General features: G+C 41.2%; 1 protein-coding gene across 3 annotated transcripts in view; it reads right to left on the minus strand.

The window, feature by feature from the left end:
• gpr22l.L (G protein-coupled receptor 22 like L homeolog) overlaps positions 1 to 20,088 on the minus strand; it is a 200,642-nt gene that overhangs the window by 103,300 nt on the left and 77,254 nt on the right. For all 3 annotated transcript variants that reach the window (XM_041590853.1, XM_041590854.1, XM_018259104.2), the window contains one exon: positions 1,217 to 1,302. The gene's annotated coding sequence lies outside the window, so the exon portion shown is untranslated. The remainder of the gene's footprint in view (positions 1 to 1,216; positions 1,303 to 20,088) is intronic.

Raw genomic sequence — 20,088 nt, forward strand, 5'->3', positions numbered from 1 at the left:
GAGATGGTGCCTATAGTAACAGTGTGATAATAGTCTCTGGGAAGGGAGTGTGACTGTGGGATAGCAGGTATAGTAGGGAGAGATGGTGCCTATAGTAACAGTGGGATAATAGTCTCTGGGAAGGGAGTGTGACTGTGGGATAGCAGGTATAGTAGGGAGAGATGGTGCCTATAGTAACAGTGGGATAATAGTCTCTGGGAAGGGAGTGTGACTGTGGGATAGCAGGTATAGTAGGGAGAGATGGTGCCTATAGTAACAGTGGGATAATAGTCTCTGGGAAGGGAGTGTGACTGTGGATAGCAGGTATAGTAGGGAGAGATGGTGCCTATAGTAACAGTGGATAATAGTCTCTGGGAAGGGAGTGTGACTGTGGGATAGCAGGTATAGTAGGGAGAGATGGTGCCTATAGTAACAGTGGGATAATAGTCTCTGGGAAGGGAGTGTGACTGTGGGATAGCAGGTATAGTAGGGAGAGATGGTGTCTATAGTAACAGTGGGATAATAGTCTCTAGGTAAGAACAGGAGCAGTCTGATGGGGGGATGTTGGTTGCATAGTCCTGTCTGATATATTATAATTAGACCCAACAAAGCCGTTTTGTCCTAGACCCTGCCACAGCCCAACCAGTCATGCAAAACTGCACTGCACATTGGGAGAAAGGAGAACGATTTATTGGTTCTTCCCAGAGGGTTTCTTTCCTGTCTTATCCAGGGCCCAGGCAACCAACCTTATCCATCATGTGCAGACAGCTCCTCTAATAAACACACTTCATTGCTACAGCTTGCTATTGATCACCACTGTCTTTCCAAATACATTTACACACAATTGGGTATGTGGTTATAAACACAACAGACAAAATAGGCTTTGTTGTACCATGATATAAATGTACAGCAGACGGCAATTTAAAACAATGTAGGCAGCACAGCCTATTTGCTAAATGAATGTAGGTAATCTCAAAGCCTAGCCCCCAATGCCTATTCACTTATTGGCCATCAATAATTAAATTGCGGTAAGACAGATCAATTAGAGTACAACACTGGGAAATCTGAAGCTGTCAACAGCATTATTTAAACAGATATTCTAAGAAAAGTATATATATATATATATATATATATATATATATATATATATATATATATATATATATATATATATATATAGAGGCATATAGGTGGTTTCTAGTCTGTAGGGAGCTTCAATCAAAAAAGTATTACTTACCAATATCCAGCTCTCTTCTCTTCTTGTGTGCTAAATCCTACCAACTTTTTAGACACGAGCTGGGGAAGGGCAAGGATTTATATTACCTGTGTTAGAAAACAAACACCCTTTTATCAGTTATACTTACAATGGAGTGATATTCGCCAGTTTACATGTATTACAGAAATGAGATCAGTTATCCAGAATGCATGGGGTTTTCTGGATAACAGAACTTTCCATATTTTGGATCTTCATACCTTAAGTCTACTAGAAAATCATGTAAACATTAAATAAACCCAACAGGCTGGTTTTGCTTCCAATAAGGATTAATTATATCTTTGTTGGGATCAAGTACAAGGTACTGTTTTAATATTACAAAGAAAAAGGAAATCATTTTAAAAAATGTGGATTATCTGGATAAAATGGAGTCTAATGAAATAATTTTTTGGATCAAACAGAGACATCCTTTCCTTATTCTGAGCTTTCTGGATAATGGGTTTCCGGATAACGGATCCCATACCTGTATATGGAAAATGTTAACGTCATACAGAGAAGAGAAGAAGTGTAGGAATAGGGTTGTGGTGATGTCACAGGGGGGTGCAAGGACATCCTGGGTTTGGGGAATGGGCAGCATGGGGTCAAGAAGTGGGCTGACTGGGGCCAGGTAAAGAACTGTTAGCTATGAAGAGAGGGATCCAAGAGCTTTAAAAAGGTGTCATGGCAGAAAACTTTGGGTAAGGGGGGGGGGGAGAGATTACAAATTTATCGGTAATGTAGTAATACCAGTCCTGTACTTTAGCTGGTGATTTACTGGCAAGGCCCTAAGTAGGCCCTTCTTCTGGGGGTTTGGGTAGATTTTGGAAAGGGATAGAACACTCATACACCCCACAATAAACTTGGCTGTAGCAAGCAATGCCAGTCAGCAGCATCAAGGGCAAATAAGGTCTTGAGCTGTATTAAAAGGGGCATAGAGTCACGGGAGGAGGGGGTCATTCTTCCACTGTATAGAGCACTTGTAAGGCCCCATCTAGAATATGCCGTACAGTTTTGGTCTCCATCTCTCAAACAGGACATTATTGTATTAGAGAGGGTACAGAGAAGGGCAACTAAGCTGGTAAAATGTATGGAAAATCTTAGCTATGAGGAAAGACTGGCCAAATTGGGGTTGTTCACGCTGGAGAAGAGGCACTTAAGGGGTGATATGATAACTATGTATAAATATATAAGGGGATCATATAATAATCTCTCTAAAGCTTTATTTACCAGTAGGTCTTTCCAGCTGAATATGAGGTCACCCATTCCAATTAGAAGAAAAGAGGTTCCAGCTAAATATTGGGAAGGGGTTTGTTACAGTGAGAGCTGTGAAGATGTGGAATTGTCTCCCTGAATCAGTGGTACAGGCTGATACATTAGATAGCTTTAAGAAGGGGATGGATGGTGTTTAGCAAGTGAGGGAATACAGGGTTATGGGAGATAGCTCATAGTACAAGTTGATCCAGGGACTAGTCCGATTGCCGTCTTAGAGTTGGGAAGGATTTTTGCCCCCTTTGAGGCAAATTGGAGAGGCAAATGTTTTTTTTTTGCCTTCCTCTGGATCAAATAGCAGTTAAGCAGGTTAAAAAAAGAGTTAAAAGGTTGAACTTTATAGACGTGTGTCTTTTTTCAACCTAACTTACTATGTTACCACTATATGTTACTATGTATATCTTTACAGCAGAGGGTAAGTCTTGGTACTGACCCACTGCTGCTCCTCTCAATACCAGTATCAGTAACAGACTGAATCATATCAGTCTTATGCCAGGGGCTACCTCCAAACCTCTAGAAACTCAAAATGATATGGAAATAACCTTTACTGTTATCCTGTCCCATAAAAGGTTGTTGTTGTTGCAAAAATGATGATAAACTAAATTGGGCAAGGTCATTAGAAGGTGAAATAGAGGTTGAATAACTCCGCCATTTTCCTACTGATCCCTGGAAATAAAATTGCTGATTAAAACAATGTATCAAATTAGCATTGGGAAGTCTGAAATGAATGTTTGGTAAACAGATCTTCTGGGAGATAATGATCTTAATTAATTGCAGATTTATGACTTTGTTCTGAGATATTATCCCAAGCAGATATCATTTTATAGAATCACTCAGCTCCACTTTCATTTACATTTTTATTCGCTGCTTTCACTCCATGCGGCAAACATTGGGCTGTTCTGCCTTAATCAATGCACTCAAGCACCACGACTGTATTTACTGTGCGGAGAAACAAAGAGATCAGAAGCTCGACAAGCGCACGTTTACTGCCCCACTAGCACTACTGAGGTTAAAATAACAATAACACAAACTGGTTTTCAACGCATTTTGCTACGTTTTGTACATGTGAGTACATTTTTGAGGATTTTTATCACAATGCTTCTTGATACTCAGAGTTCCCTGTATAACTCAGCCTGCAGTCTTGTGCCTTTATATGGTCACAGAACAACCCCTCAGTGACTTCTAATATCCTTATCATTTACAGTAGGGGGTACATTATCCCTTATAATACATGAGTGATACTCAGAGTTCCCTGTATAACTCAGCCTGCAGCCTTGTGCCTTTATATGGTCACAGAACCCCTCAGTGACTTCTAATATCCTTATCATTTACAGTAGGGGTACATTATCCCTTATAATACGTGAGTGATACTCAGAGTTCCCTGTATAACTCAGCCTGCAGCCTTGTGCCTTTATATGGTCACAGAACAACCCCTCAGTGACTTCTAATATCCTTATCATTTACAGTAGGGGGTACATTATCCCTTATAATACATGAGTGATACTCAGAGTTCCATGTATTACTCAGCCTGCAGCCTTGTGCCTTTATATGGTCATAGAACCCCTCAGTGGCTTCTAATATCCCAATACCAAATTATATACAATTGTACAGTAGTCAACCCAATTTATAGTACATGTATGGGACATGTTATCTAGAATGCTTGGGACCTGAGGTTTTATGATAAGGGATTTTTCCATAATTTGAATCTCTAACTTGAAAAATGTATTTATGTTTATTTAAATAGGATGGTTTTTACTCCAATAAGGATTAATTATATATTAGATCAAGTACAAGATACTGTTTTATTATTACAGAGAAAAAGGAAAATTATTTAAAAAAAAAATAAAAAAAAAAAAAGAATTATTTGATTATAACGGAGCCTATGGGAGATGGCCTTCCTGTAATTCGGAAGCTTTCTGGATAATGGGTTTCTGGATAATGGATCACATACATGTATGGCGTTTAAAAATTAGATTAGAGCTTTGGGGATGCCTACAACATTTTCTCTGCACATAAGGATGTTAACAAATGATTCCGTATCCGTAGCCTGGAAACACTAAAAGCAAAGGGAGTTTAATGGGCAGACAGATAACAATTTCACAAAAGAACCGGTATAAACAGATTTAATTGTATGTGAAAGAGCAATGATAAAAAGGGGACAATAACTGCCTCTGGTATGCCTCTATTTTTATACTTGCATTTGTGTTTATGGCTCAGCCTGGGCTCTCTATTCCCATTGTAAGGCCACTGTAAATGCAGCCAATTACACAGAACATTGTGCCGCGCTATTTGGGTTTTTTTTTTCATGAGAATGTGAATCGCTAAAACTGTTCTATACATGACTGCCAACATCTCCCTGCTGAATGGCCTTTTTTCTTCTCATGCACGGCCGAAGCCATAATATATTTACTAATAATTTGCTCTGCACATTCATCTAATGCCAATTAAAAATAATTGAACTCATTACATTGGACATTCTTAAAGGCAAATATACCCCCATTCCCTTATAGACAATTGCATTGCTCACTGTGCCATAAAGCTTGGATGCAATCAGTAAGCTTCCGTTGTCCAGTTGTTTCCATGTAGGACGCCTGGAATACATGGGGGCCAGGTTACAGTTTATTGCACAATTAAGTTTAGGTAATGATGAGAATATGCAGGCGGCATCTAGAATATTCATAGCAATGCCATTATCCAAAGTTTTGTTTTTCAATCAATATCAATATTATCAATACATATGAACAATTATCTGTAATGGGCTGTTTTCAATAGAATGGCCCATTCTAAGCAACTTTTCAATTGGTCTTCATTATTTATTTTTTATAGTTTTCTTAATTATTTGCCTTCTTCGCATGATTCTTTCCAGCCACTGGGGTCATTGACCACACCTAAAAACAAATGCTCTGTAAGGCTACACATTTATTGTTATTGATACTTTTTAATGCAAACCTTCCATTCAGACCTCTCTTATTCATATTCCAGTCTTTTTTTTAATTATTTGCCTTCTTTTTCTGACTCTTTCCAGCTTTCAAATGGGGGTCACTGACCCCATCTGAAAACAAATGCTCTGTAAGGCTACAAATGTATTGTTATTGCTACTTTTTATTACTCATCTTTCTATTCAGGCCTCTCCTATTCATATTCCAGTCTCTTATTCAAATCAATGCATTGTTGCTAGGGGAAATAAGACCAGCCAGATTGCTGAATGTGCAAACTGGAAAGCTAAATAACTCATAAACCACAAATAATAAAAAATGAAAACCAGTTGAAAATTGTCTCAGAATATTACTCTCTACATAATACTAAAAGGTAACTCAAAGGTGAACAACCCCCTTTAATAAAGATATTTAAATGAACACTAAGGCTATGGACACACATACGTTTAACTGCAGCGTTTTCGCCACAGTTTTGTTAAAAAGCCGACCAATCCGTAGTGGTTTCAAGTTAAAGCTATGGAACTTCCGCTAGCGGTCGACTTATTTAAAAACTGCAATGTGAACCGCCACGGTTAAACGTATGTGTTTCCATAGCCTAATAAATAAGAAAATTGATAATGTCCGTTTCTAGCCTGTTTTTGCTACTTTCCAGTTGATCGTTTGGAACAGCAGAAAGTAAATTTATCAAAGAAGAAAGTAACTTTGAATTTTCTAAATTAAAAAAACCCAGCACTGGGCAAAGTCCTGTTGGTACCAAGCTATCATGGCCCACAATCTCCTAAAATCATTTAACTACTAGACCATGGATGGAAGCCCAAGAGTATATGGCAAGTACAAGGCCCAGAGGTGGCCTGCGCTCACCTTCCCTTCAGTTATCCATGCAAAAAAAAAGTCTTTGGAGGTGCCCAGTGCATGACGGTCCCTACCCGCCCATACCCACCTACTTCCAGCCCCCTGTCTGCCTACTCCCCCATCCCCCGCCAGCCCATTCTGATGCCTCCATCCTCCCTCCTTGGAGTCTCTGCTCAGGGGTGTAACTACAGAGGAAGCCGACCCTGCTGATGCAGGGGGCCCAGGAGGTATAGGGGCCCCATGAGGCCCTAATTCACAAGCAATGTCAATAATAATTGGTAATTAGGGTTGCCACCTGCCCGGTATTTTACCGGCCTGGCCAGTAAAAATTATGGTTGATCCCAATGTTATTGATAGGGAAAAAAGATAAATATATAGGAAGGCCGGTATTTTTTTCCGGAAAAGGTGGCAACCCTATAACACAGGTCAACCTCTAGACATTTTGGGGGCATGAAAAATAGTTTGCTTTGGGGCCCCAAAATATCTAGTTATGCCACTGTCCCTACTCAAAGGTAGATGAGAGGCTGGGAAGAGTGTGACTCTTTAGAAATAAAGCGAAAGTGGACCATGTTTCCCGGGACCCCCCGCGCCTGCAGGGTCAGCCTCCTCTTTAGTTACGATACTGGTCTATATGATGGCTGCTGGTGATTGGCGAATAAATTTGACAGGCATGGATTTGCAGTGAATTTCTGCATATCGACGCCCACTAATGTTTTCGCGAAACAGCTTAGAAAATTTGCCGGTAAAAAATTAGCTGCGTCAAAAATAGCTGTGCGTCAAAACTGGAGCACACATAAAAATTTTGCGCGTCAAAATAATTCGGACACCCATTGACCTTAATGGATTTGGACAAAATAGCTGCGCGTATAAAATTATTTTGACGCCCATTGATTTCAATGCATTTCGCAAATTTTTCGGCAAAGCAAAACTGGATGGATTTGCCCATCACTAATGCCTGCATGCACCCCCAACCTGCCCCACATGAATATATCGCTGGAAAATGGAGGCAGAACAGTCTTCCTCAGGGAAAAGTAAGTATCCATTTTGGGCAGCAGAGACCTGTAGCAATTCATCTACAAGCAAGGCAGGGCTCAAAGTGTAAAATGACTTCTTCAGATTTAGCTATACTATATTATTCTCTATAACTAACAAATCTTCTCGTACACCATGTGAGTTTCTAAACACAGAAACAGCTTTTTTTCAATTGATAATAGGACCTTTGCCGCACTACGACAGGTGTTTGCTAATGGGGATTTATCACCTACGGATTGTGAGCGTAAATATTGATGTTTATTTCTAATTAATGCAACAAATTCATTTTAATAGAAACACATTCTCAAGCTGTTACCTATTATTAAATACGGGTGACTCCATGACTGGCATTTTACAATATTGGCAGGATTCCCACACACGAATTCTCAGCGTTACGCCCGCGTCGGTTAAGCGGCAGCTCTCACGGATTTCAACTTCCCTTCTGCACAACAACTGTCCTTACTGAGTAAGTGGCAGTTAGCCTACAGGGGGATAGGAAAGGGGATTGGCTCCTGGCAATCAGAACCTACAAGGTTAAATCAGCTGATCTGCTAAAGGCATGTTGCTATGAGTTGACTCATACAGTCTTGCATGGATTTGGAGCTGTTTAGGTGCCTCCACGTATCCTGATGGCACCCATGGATAATAAACATGCTTATATTTAATTATACAGATTTTTAAATTAAACAGTTACTTTCAAAACTCTTATCTTAGAATATTAAGGTGTCATACACGGGTAGATAAAAGCTGCCAACAGTGTCTGAGGCCCTCTGACGGGCCTCCCTGACCATGGTTGGACTAGGCTGGTGGGCCCCATGCAAGAAGAGGTACGCTGTGCACCCCAGGTGGGCCCTGGACACCCAAGTCTGACACTGTCCGCGACTGTCTAGCCGAAAATCAGGCAGATGTTGATCAGGCAGGTTTAAAAATCTCATTGGGATGAGGAGCAAATTGGCTTGTTGGTGCAGTCCTCATCCCAACAGCCTGTATCCCATTAAAGTGATCCCAGCAATCAGATCAAGGTGGGCATATCATGAAAGATCCACTTGTTTGGCAACCTCACCAAATGAGAGGGTCTTTCAGTGTATGGCCAGCTTTAAAGATATATTTATCAACACTACAGAGCATTGGTGGAATTTCATCAAGCAATGTGACATTAGCCTTTGGGTAGAAGATCCATTTTTGGACAAGTGACTCATCAGATATTGGAATCCCACAGGGGAATAAAATCAGCTACAAGTCTTAAAAATTCTTTCTGAAGCCAGGTGACATATCTTCAGAATGGTTTGTGGCCTCGTGTCAGTTTAGGAAAGGTATCCTCCCCAATTTCTTTTCATTATGGCCTTTGAAACCTCTTGTTTCTCCTTGGCAATTAGCAGTGAACACTCAAATAACAAGAGTCCGGTTGTTTTAATGTTCAATATTGTCAAGCAAGTTTGATTTTCTACATGAAAGGCGGCTCCTTTAGACTGTGAGTCTTATATTAGGGGAAAGAGTTTGTGCTTATTAGTTTGATATTATCTGAATGTGGTATCAATTGGCTCCTTTATGATTGGGGCAAAGCAATACAGACAGGAGACCAGACGGTGGGGTGTTCTGATGCAACAGAACATCTTGGTATTTTTGAGGATAAAGGGGCCCTGAAAAGGGTTTATGGTAGGTGAAAACACAATACCAGACAAAGACACAATAGCTGTTGTTCTCTTTGATGTTTTTGGGGTGCTTTGGCCAATAAATCCCATAGACATGCATTAAAGTCACATAACAGGTGCTGGTGTTTCAATACAATTTTCAGGGCAACTTTTGTCTGACAAGTCCCACCACAATCCGCGATCAGACAAATTGCAATGAAAGTCTAATTGGGGCAGTGTCTGGCTCGGTTAGTTATAAATGCGTTGCATCAAAGCGCCCTGTGTGCCGTTACCTTTAGCTGAGATCATTCTTATTCTTTATTGTTCTGCTTGGCTGTTCTACCAACAAAGGGAAATTATAACCCGATAAGCAATAATACAGAACGCTGTGCACCATTGTTTGGAATCGCTAACATGGCTCAGTACATGGCTGCTGTCATGTTCCTGCTCACTGGGTATAATTTACCTTGCTCAGAGCATCTGTCTGACAAACCAACTCTCTGTTCGTGTTTTTTCATTGAATGCAAGGTAAAGAAAATATATTAATTACCGTGTCTAGCACTTTCCCCTGATGGTGGTTGAAGTTTACAGAGGTAGAACCATGTATGGAATATAAAGGACAGTTGTAGGCTAGAGAGAGCAAGGGTGACAAGATGAGGTAGGTATGAGGACAGTATTTCGGGATACTTGAGACATTATCATGGAATGCAAATCCAGGAACCCTTCCACTGCATTTGAACCGGAAATTCCAGTACCCACTTACAGCCCCACTATAAAATCTGTGTAATTTGGGAGCAACCCTGACTCTTTTGGTGGGGTAGGAGATTTGTTTGGTTATTAAAAGGCAGTGGGGGATAATAATAAAAGCTATAAGGTTTCTTGCCATCTGGGCTCACAGCTCTACAAGGGCCTTGGCCACACAGTAAAAAAAACTAACTTCACTGGTCAAGCAGTTTGCTCAGTCTCCTCTTCAGTGGCCACGGAAAGGCCTCTCTTCTGCTTCCAATCAAAGCTACTGAAAACACCATCCTTTGTACGGTGTTACAGTCCTGTAGATATTAATATCTGGCCCAGCGACAGTAGTTGGACTTTGTAGGCAAGATGGAGTAAGAGGGAGAGGCTTAGCTTCAGAACAACTCCGGGCCAAATGTTCAATAATATTAAAAAAATAATAACTTTATAAAAAAAAATCTTCTCCCTTTAGCAGCTAGCTGCAGTTCATCTTATCTTCTCTATAATAATATATAGGAGCATGACACCCAGTGCTAAATTAGAGGGGTTTCTTTTTTTCTTTGATATTTCTAAAAACACCAAGCACTGAACCCGAGGTAATGTTGGGCTTCCATATTTAGGTTGGTGCAAATATCTTACTAGGCTCTATGTAAGACAGAAGGCCAATTGTTGCCTTTCCTCCAATGCAACAGCTCCTAGGATAAGAATCAGGTCACCTTAAGGTGCAGGCTCAGTTGCTGTAGTAGGCAACCCTTAGGTTATATACATGAACTTTTACCCCATGCAAGTGATTTGTAATGCTTGCATCCCATGCCAATGTAAGTTCCATTAATTATTTGTGCTTATATGATTGGTTCAGCCTGTGGCAGGAAGCCATGATGCCCACCAGGAGGCCTCATTACAGCCACCAGATGTTCCATTAGCAGACCTCATGCTATGATACAGTTGCTGCCTTGCATAGCTGGACTCCACATCTTACATTTGCTGTAGGGTTTATCAGGATACCGGATTATTGTTGACATGAATGACAACAAGGCATTGCTTAGATGAGATGATCTCTATGGCTGTAATGAGAGGACACATTGTCTACAAATAAGTAAGGAAGGGATCTCAATGCTTTGTAAAGCTGGTAGAAATGCTGTGCTGGTATATATTAGCAATAACAGTTTTATTATAAGCTATGGGGTCTCCCAAAACCAGTGGGTGAATATTCTAGCTGTTAAAGATTTGTAGGGATCCTTTATGTTGGAGGTGAAGTGATGAAAAGCCGAAACCTTCTTTAGATAGATGGCTTATGGCTAAATGGATTAAAGATTAGAATACTAATATTCCAGGATTGTGGAGCACAAAATCCCATGTCGCTTTTTCATGTTGGACTATTGAGTACAATCATTGGTACTTATCATACAGAGGAGATCATGCCATATCATGTATTCAACGTCACTGCAAGTCCCCAATAGCAGCCATGTACAAAGGCTACACGTTGATGAATTTTTGAAGTGTCGTTTGTTTCCCTATTTCCTTGAGGACAAGAGATGAAAAACATCTGATTTGAATAAGAACAGATAACTGGCAGATATATTCTGCTTCGAGCCATATTCAACCCCCGGCTCGTGGCTGCACACAATGAAAGGACCAAAGTCGAGGCCAGCTGAGAGAGGTGCGCTTTTCCATGTTAACTAAAAGCAGATTTCCGCATTGTGATATCAGCAGGCCACTGCTTTGTGCATTACACAATAACATTAAATAAATGTGATTTGCTGGAAAACCCTTGCTTCTATTTATTCTTTCCACAGGGGGTTTTAATGCTTATTAGATTATCTTTGTCTGTCGGTATTAACACCTGCCCTTAACAGCACACGTATACTGGCTAAGGGGCAATTATCTGCTCTCTCCATATGGCATACAATAAACTCACTTGAAAGGCAAACTGCTACAATCAGAAAAGAGATACATGGTTAATGTCAAGAATTTCATCCTCATTATGGGAGGCCAACATGCTGTATGATAACATAATGGCACCACGGGTATGTTCAGATTACACAGACAACCAAAAGTGTTTTCTCCATGACAAAACATGATCAAGATTTACCCTCCCCTTACTTACTTTGTCTGCACTCTGATAGGGGGGCCACATTGCTATAAAAGATACATTTCCAGAATGGAATGATTGACTTACTAGGAAGGCCTTTTGGCTGCCCCTGGTTACCTACCACACACTGGGCCAAAGGAAAGGTTCCAACATCAGACTGGCCTACCAGGCCACCGGGGGAAATTCCGGTGGTCCTCACCAGTCCAGGTTTATGTGGCAGTTATGTGTGTGATGCACAGGGTGCAAAAGATGGTCGGTAACAGGGGGAGGAAGGGTGGTCATTGGTGGTGGAGCCTTCAAAATCTGGTGGGCCCTTGGGTCTCCTATTGATTCAGTTTCCTTGACATGGCAGCTTCAATAATGTCTTACCAATGTTCTAATAATGTAATGATGTAAGAATTGTAAGAGTCACGTCTAACTAAATATAACTGTGATGCAATTAATTGTGCTTAGAGGTCATATAACTATAGAGTAAAAACCCTCTGTCCCAGTTTCAAATGCTTCATCATGAAGATCAAAGCAAACTCAAAGCAAAGTGAAAACCAATAATCAGGAGTAGGATGCAGTAAGACAACATACGCTGGAGAATTAACTCATAAACTGTAGTAGGGTAGCAAAAGATATTCATTACTGAAGACAATGAACATGATATCTCAACTACAGTATAGGAGACTCGGTAGTGGTAAATGCTATGGTCTGATGAGACCAACAATGATCTCTAGGTGGTATGTTGGGGACACTCTAATAATGCACATCAATCCAAGACTACTATAATGCAGTGGATAGAGAGTTAACCTAGGCATACGCTAAAATATCTGCTCATCTGGAGAGGTTGCCAAACAAAATATGACAACACACAGGCAAAATAGAGGTGATCCATAATTGGGTCTAGGGAGACCCATTGGGTAAGGGATGGAAGCATCAATTGTCCAAATGGATTTGGCTGATTTTTGTTCCTCAAAATATCAGTCAGTATCAGAGGCCTGAGTTCTCCTCATTCTATTAGAAAGGTTCCAATTAAGGCCAAATCTTCTGCATGTCATGCTTTTGTCTAAAGGGACAACATCCCATAGAAATAGATATGTGATTGCAATTGCAAAAAAATGTTTTTTCTCACATGTACAGAAAACTGATGGAGATAAGTGGTCAATGTAAAGCAACATGTATAGCATGAAGGTGCCTGGAGCAACCTAAGAGCAACCAAAGCCACCTCCTGGTTCAATGCTGTTCTTTCATAGTCTCTCTGCATTAGAAGTAAGATGAGGATATATTATGAACTGGTAAGTCATTGTGTCATTATGGTGAAGGTCACAGCTCAGGACTGCAGTATTTTGCCATCACATAAGCATTGGTGTAACTACATAGGAAGAAGACCCTGCTGATTGCCGGGGGTGCCAGGAGTGTCGATGACCCAGTATGGCCCTAAATAATGAGCGGTTGCAACATATCTCACTAGAATAGGTCAACTTTGCAATGTTTTGGGGGCCTAGATTGAAATTGCTGGGGTCCCAGTAACATCTAGTTACACCACTGATAATAAGATCTCCTTTTAGATTTAAAAGCTATCTTTAGGGGTACAAGTGTAAAAAGTGGGGGATAGTATAAAGCAAGATGGGGCATGATGATAAAAGAAGAACAAGTTGGGAACTGCTTATATCAACTAAATGTGCAGCCCTTCTGCTTCTCATCTTTCACATGGTCCAAGTGACAAACCATAAATCTGACCCCTTTCCTTAGCTTTCTAGCCCTTTTGGGTTGGTCCCCCACTTTATCATTAAACCTAAAGGAACGCCAACCGCAGTACAACAAACCCAGCAAACACTTACAAGGTGACATAGGGAATCTAATGCAAGTCTAATGTAAGCGCTAAAATACATTCTAAAGGGAATAATCCCCCCCCCCCGGAATGTGTCTGCAAACCAATAAGCCTAATTACAGCAGCATATAGTAATTTGTAAATGCTGGGATAGAGGTCCGAGCAACAGGGACAATAGGGCAAAATGTTACAGGAGAGTAGCCATGAAAGCACAGCCATGGGGGGAGTTAATAATGACTTTTAATTAAAAGAGGATTCTTCTACTCGTCTATAGTCATTGTGGCAAGGAGAGGAGAGAAAATGCATTGGTTTAAGTATCTGGGTTACACTTTCTTATTTAAATATATCACATACTCGGCATCAGAGAACAGCAAAGGTTGGCTGTGTCCATCCGTTTCCCTTTAAAGGCAGTGCAAAATAAAACCTGTCCTTGTCTGTAAATGCCATATGTACAGTATATTGCCAAGCAGAAACGTTGGGAGCCTTGCCCATTGCAAGTGATCGCTGACAGGAAGGGAAGGAATTTGCTATGCGCTGCTGTTTTTTTGCTGAATATGGAGATTTTTTTTTTCATTTGTAAAATGTTAGGCAGTATGTGAATCTCTCTCTTCCTGATTATCAGGAGCTGCTTTCCCACTGTTTCCTTCCTAAAGAAATTATAGGGATCATCAGAATTGTAGTGAAGTCCCAGATGTTCTTTTTATAGCACATTTTAACCCTGTGTGTGTTGCCAAGTTTGGGATGTTTGCAAGCTGGCTCGCAGTTTCTCACACATTTACGCTAAACCAGAAATGCGGAATCTCTGGCGTTGGTACAATAACTTCTGTGTATTAGCCCTGTAGAATGTTGGTTCTGTGGCAAAGAAAGTGTTAAAGGGATTCTGATGTGATTTTTATGGTGTTGTTTTTATTTCTAACTGACACTGTTAAAACTGCAAATAATTCACGCTACCATATAAAATTTTAGTCTTGAACCAATAAGTGTAGGCAGCCATCTCAGGTCATTGTGCCTGATCCTGTACTTTCAGAAAGAGCCATCATTTCCCAATGGAACTGTTTTCAGACAAGTTGTTGTTTCTCCCACTCAATGTAACTGGATACGCAGTAGGACTTGGATTTTTACTATTGAGTGCTGTTATTATCTACCAGGGAGCTGTTATCTTGTGTCAAGGAGCTGTTATCTGCTTACCTTCCCATTGTTCCGATGGGATGTTAAGGGGGGGAAGAAGAAGGGGTGATATCATTCCAACTTGCAGTGCAACAGTAAAGAGTGACTAAAGTTTATCTGAGCACAGGTCACATGATTGAGGGAACTTGGGGAACTAACATGTTTAGCCCCAGATTTCTAAATTAAATCTGCTTGCTCTTTTGAAAAGAGCAGAGGTCTGCTGGAGCAGCGATATTAACTGATGCATTTTGAAAAAAAACATGTTTCCCATGAATTCCTTTCTTTTAACTAATGAAAAAGATGGTTGCTAATAAAGAAGGGCAGGAAAGTGGCAAATAGTGAGGGGCAGGAAATTTAAAGTGGGGCAGAAAAGTGGAAAGCAAAGGGGGACAGGAAGTGGTAAGTAGAGGGGACAGGAAGTGGCAAGTAGAGGGGAACAGGAACGTGGAAAATAAATGGAGCAGGGGAAAGAAGTGAGTAAAGGGGGGGCAGGAAAGTAGTGAGTAAAGGGAAAGGAAATCGGTAAGTATAGGAGGACAGGAAAGTGGCAAGTAAAGGGGAACAGGATAGTGGCAAGTAAAGGGGGACAGGGAAGGGGCAAGTAAAGGGGAACAGGGAAGGGTCAAGTAGAGGCAGGAAAACAAGTAGAGGGGCAGGCAGGCAAGAAATGAATGTTCTAACTGAGACTAAGCTGCCCTTCCTCTGGGCTAAAGCAGAAGGGTTAAGGAAGCAGCACTTGTTAAATTGGAGAGGGTGCGCTGCAACTGTCTCCCGGCTGATCAATGCTAAGAGAACAGGAAGAGAAATTGATTTTATGACTGATGCATTTGCTCGCCGGGTAATGTGATCTTGTGTGCGTGTCCTTCATTAGGTAAATGTATTTGCAGTGAGCTACATGTCCTTAAATAACGACACCTCCCCATGGTGCCGGCTTTGTGTCTGCTTTGTCTGGTGGTTTTAGGGTACGGCTGACATGTCATTTGTCATAGGAACCCAAAATGACTAGAGGTTACTGATGGGGGAGGTAGAAGTACAAAACATATTAGTATATAATACAATAATACATAGTATATACATCAGGGAGGTTCAACATGGAGGCTTCAATGCCTGGCACCTTTTGGTAGCCATAGTTTTAGTTTAAGAAAACCTGGAGAATAATAAGTACAGTTCTACCCATAAATAGAGCCCCACCACATTCTGCCAACAATACTTGAGGTTCCACTTTAACTTCAGCCAGTAGCCAATTAGAGCTTGTGGTTCTAAAACTGTGATGTTACTCTCTGGAGAGGACCTGGAGCCATGGCATGAGGGAGTTCATCCTAATGACCAATTAGGGTGAGATTGGAGAGAATTCCTATTTGCTCTCCTAGATATCCAACTGAAAACATGATTTGAAGGTGAGTTTAGGAGAGAACTGCTGTAGATATTTTTGAGAATATGGCTGAATGACTGTGATTTGTTAATTGAAAAAAGTCTGAGGCAAAAAGTCAAAATGAATCTTCCCTGAGAGGGAACCTTGGTCATATGCATACTGGATATTCATATATATTCAAGTATGGAATATCCAATCCCAGGGGTGTTTAAATATTGCATTGACATAAAAAGATTTTTCATGGGGATCCCTATTCCCAAAACATTGAAGACGACCTGCTGGAAACATACATTAGTATTAGTGATATGCCAGTTGAGAAAAACTCAACCTGAATCCACACCCGCCCGACTCCACCCTCCATTTATAGACCCGCCGGCCGGCCAATGACTTCACAAAAGGGTCAGAGCAGTCGCGAGCCTATAAAACCAGAAGCCCGCAGCATAACAAGATAGTCCCCAACCCGACGACCTGCGAGTATCGGGTCGGCCCGCACATTACTAATTATTATATGTTTACGATAAATATCAGTCAGTGGTTCCTTGAGCCCCCCACAAATCCTGGGTCCCCTAGCAGACTCACTTACTCTATTTCTATTTCATATGTAGCCTGGGAGGTGTGCACTATGCTCTGTAGACAATACATTTATTTATCATTAGGGCCACCAATATTGGCGCTCCTCTGGAGTCCGGTAATTTCGTCATCCAATAGGTTATAAGAATATAGAAATATCTGATTTCCAAGTAGTCAGCAAAGTTGTATTGATTTGATCAAAGCATAGTACTCCATGTATATTAAATATCAGCTTCTGGTTTCCTCGCAGCTCTAGAACACAAAACAATGACCCAAGAGTACACATGTCACTTCCTCAGCCTGACTCTAGGGGGGCACCTTTAGGTTAACTTTTAGTATGTTATAAAATGGTCAATTCTAAGCAACATTTCAATTGGTATTCATTACTTTTTTTTTTATTCCACTTTGGACTTTGGGTGGGAAAATGCATTTGAAACAAATGAACCTGAACAACAAAAAGGTAAAGGAATAGATTCATAATGAATATATATTTCTTTCTATATATATATATTTTTATACACACATATATAAGTGTTATTGATACTAAACATACATCAAGTTCAACCTTGCACAGCTCCAAGGCAGTAAGGCAGGTAACATACTGTAAACAGAAGTCAATTTCGCCTCAAGGAGGAAAAGAAAATCCTTTTCTCACCTCAATTCAACCAGATTTATCCAATGACCAATTGCCAGTTGGGTTACCAGAAAATCTCGAATGACCTTCAGCCGCTAAAACCTTGTCTAATAAGCTCACAAGTGTTTATTGAATCAGCCGCTGCAAAATGCACTCTCAGGATTGTAATGTAATTATCCTACAGAACCCCCTTCCTTTGCTCATACGTAATCCCCCTTCCTCCGACATAACTGATGTCATTATGTTAAATGTCCCGGTTCTGAGAAAAATCAACTTCTTTTAAGAACTCTTGATATGGAGCTTGGGCACTAGGAATGGCTGCCAGTTACTGGGAATCGAGGAGCCTTTGCCATTGATAATAGGCATGTAAGGTTTCCAAGTAATAATTAATATATTGTTTATAGCAGGCATGTCTAAAGTGCGGCCCGGGGGCCAATTGCGGCCCTTTTTTAAATTTACAGTGGCCCTCAGCCTCCATCATAAAAAGGAATAATAATGAGGCCCCCCAGCACAGTGGGAACAGGAATCCCATAGCAGTAATATTAAGGCACGTTAGTAAAATGATCTGCCACTTGGTCTATACTGCTGCCTGTTTGCTGAAGGTGTTAGCAATAGACATGTAGAGGCACGTAGTGACGCGCTGTTTTCGCATACTTCTTTTGGGCTGAAGGTGTCAATAGACGTACTGACGTGCCAGTACAGTAAACTAAAGAAGTATGGCGTCACTACGTTCCAGTACATGTCTATTACTAACACCTTCAGCACACAGGCAGCAGTATAGACCAAGTGGCAGATCATTTCACTAATGTGCCCAAATATTACGGCTACGTGATTCCTTGTTTAAAAGAGTTAAATGATGTTAATGGTTCAAAGAATGTCAGGCTGAATGGTCGGCCCCCCTCACATTTTCACCTCACCAAATCTGGCCCTTGTTGCAAAAAGTTTGGGCACCCCTGATTTATAGCTTCTTTCATTTAGTATATGGCTGCTATGCATAGAGAATGAATGATGATGATCACTTATAATGACACCTCCATTGTTCTTTAACTTTGTGTCCTCTAGAAATATCTACTGGAACCAAAAGGTTTATCTTGCGGTTCTCCGTATGTCAATGGTTGCTACAATTTCAAGCCCTCCTTTGGGGTCCAAACTTTGGCCTTGACCCAACTTTCGCTCATAACAAGGTGACAGATATAGGAACAACTAGAGTATCAGCCATTCAGACATAATTCCATGTATAACTAGGACAGCAAACACGTATTTTCCCCATATCTCACCCTAGTTGAACTTCAAGAGGGCTGTCAATATATGTAGGAAAGAAAATAGGCTTTCCTACACTACCCTTCCAGCTGGGCTTTCAAGTTTATCTAGAGAAGCAATTAATTTATGTAACCAAGGTGAGATGTACATGTAGTTTTTGGGGTAAGTTAGCAATGGTAGGCAAGTTTACACCACATCTTCAGACAAACCAGGTTTGTTTCACCAAGCCTTTCCAAACATAATTACACAGGAATACAGTTCATTAGCATTTCAGTATCACTCATTTAAATGTTTCCCACGTGCTGGGGTTCTCACCATTCAAAGCAGCTGCCACACTCTGGACGTTCAGGCTTCTCCCTAAGCCCTTTGGACTTTCCCTTCAGGGACACAAATTCACCAGCTTCTGGCCTGGCTCACTTCCTGGCATCACCCCCTCAAACACAAGGAGGTGTCCACAAGGCCTCACACCCTCCTCCAGCACAAGGAGGTCTCCAGGGGGTCTCACACCCTCCTCCAGCACAAGGAGGTCTCCATGGAGTCTCACACCTTCCTCCAGCACAAGGAGGTCTCCAGGGAGTCTCACAACTTCCTACAGCACAAGGAGGTCTCCAGGGAGTCTCACACCCTCCTCCAGCACAAGGAGGTCTCCATGGAGTCTCACACCTTCCTCCAGCACAAGGAGGTCTCCAGGGAGTCTCACAACTTCCTACAGCACAAGGAGGTCTCCAGGGAGTCTCACGCCCTCCTCCAGCACAAGGAGGTCTCCAGGGAGTCTCACACCTTCCTCCAGCACAAGGAGGTCTCCAGGGAGTCTCACACCCTCATCCACCATGAGGAGGTATCTGGGGACCCACACCCTCCTCCAGTTATGAATTAGAGAGCTGAAAAGCATGAATTTGGGTTCTGTTCAGTTATGTTAGACATCCAGTCACTCCAGCCTTTATACATTAAATTTTTGGCTAACTATATTGTATATTGTGCTAAAGTGAATAATGACTTTATCAACTGTGGTCACCAATGGCACAGAGGCCATCGGTAGGCCCCTCTACAGAAGAATCAGCCCCAGGTCCTCCTTGTAGGGAAGTATAATTAAATGGCGGCTCAGTGGTTAGCATGCGGAGGTCCTGGACAATATCTACAATGAGTTTGAATGTTCAGTGTCCAAATGTGTTTGCCCTGGATACAAAAGTGCTGTGTAAACACGACAACCCTTTAAAGCTATAACAAAGGTCTTTATGGCTGAACTTTTATCTATCTGAAGATCCAAAAACCACTGTTTGTAGTACTGCAATGTTTAGAGCCCCAAGTATAACTAATGAGCACAGTGAGACAAGACATCTGAGCAATGCCCAGGAAACTCCACTGCAGTATTATAATATGTAATAGGATGAACATTGTATACGTGTATATTTGTGTTGATTGGGCACAGAGCATTCATATAACACAAGGCACACATGCTTCATATAACAAGAAATAAATATTTCCTTTTTGTTC

This window comes from Xenopus laevis, chromosome 4L (genome assembly GCF_017654675.1).
Source record: "Xenopus laevis strain J_2021 chromosome 4L, Xenopus_laevis_v10.1, whole genome shotgun sequence".
NCBI lineage: Eukaryota > Metazoa > Chordata > Amphibia > Anura > Pipidae > Xenopus > Xenopus laevis.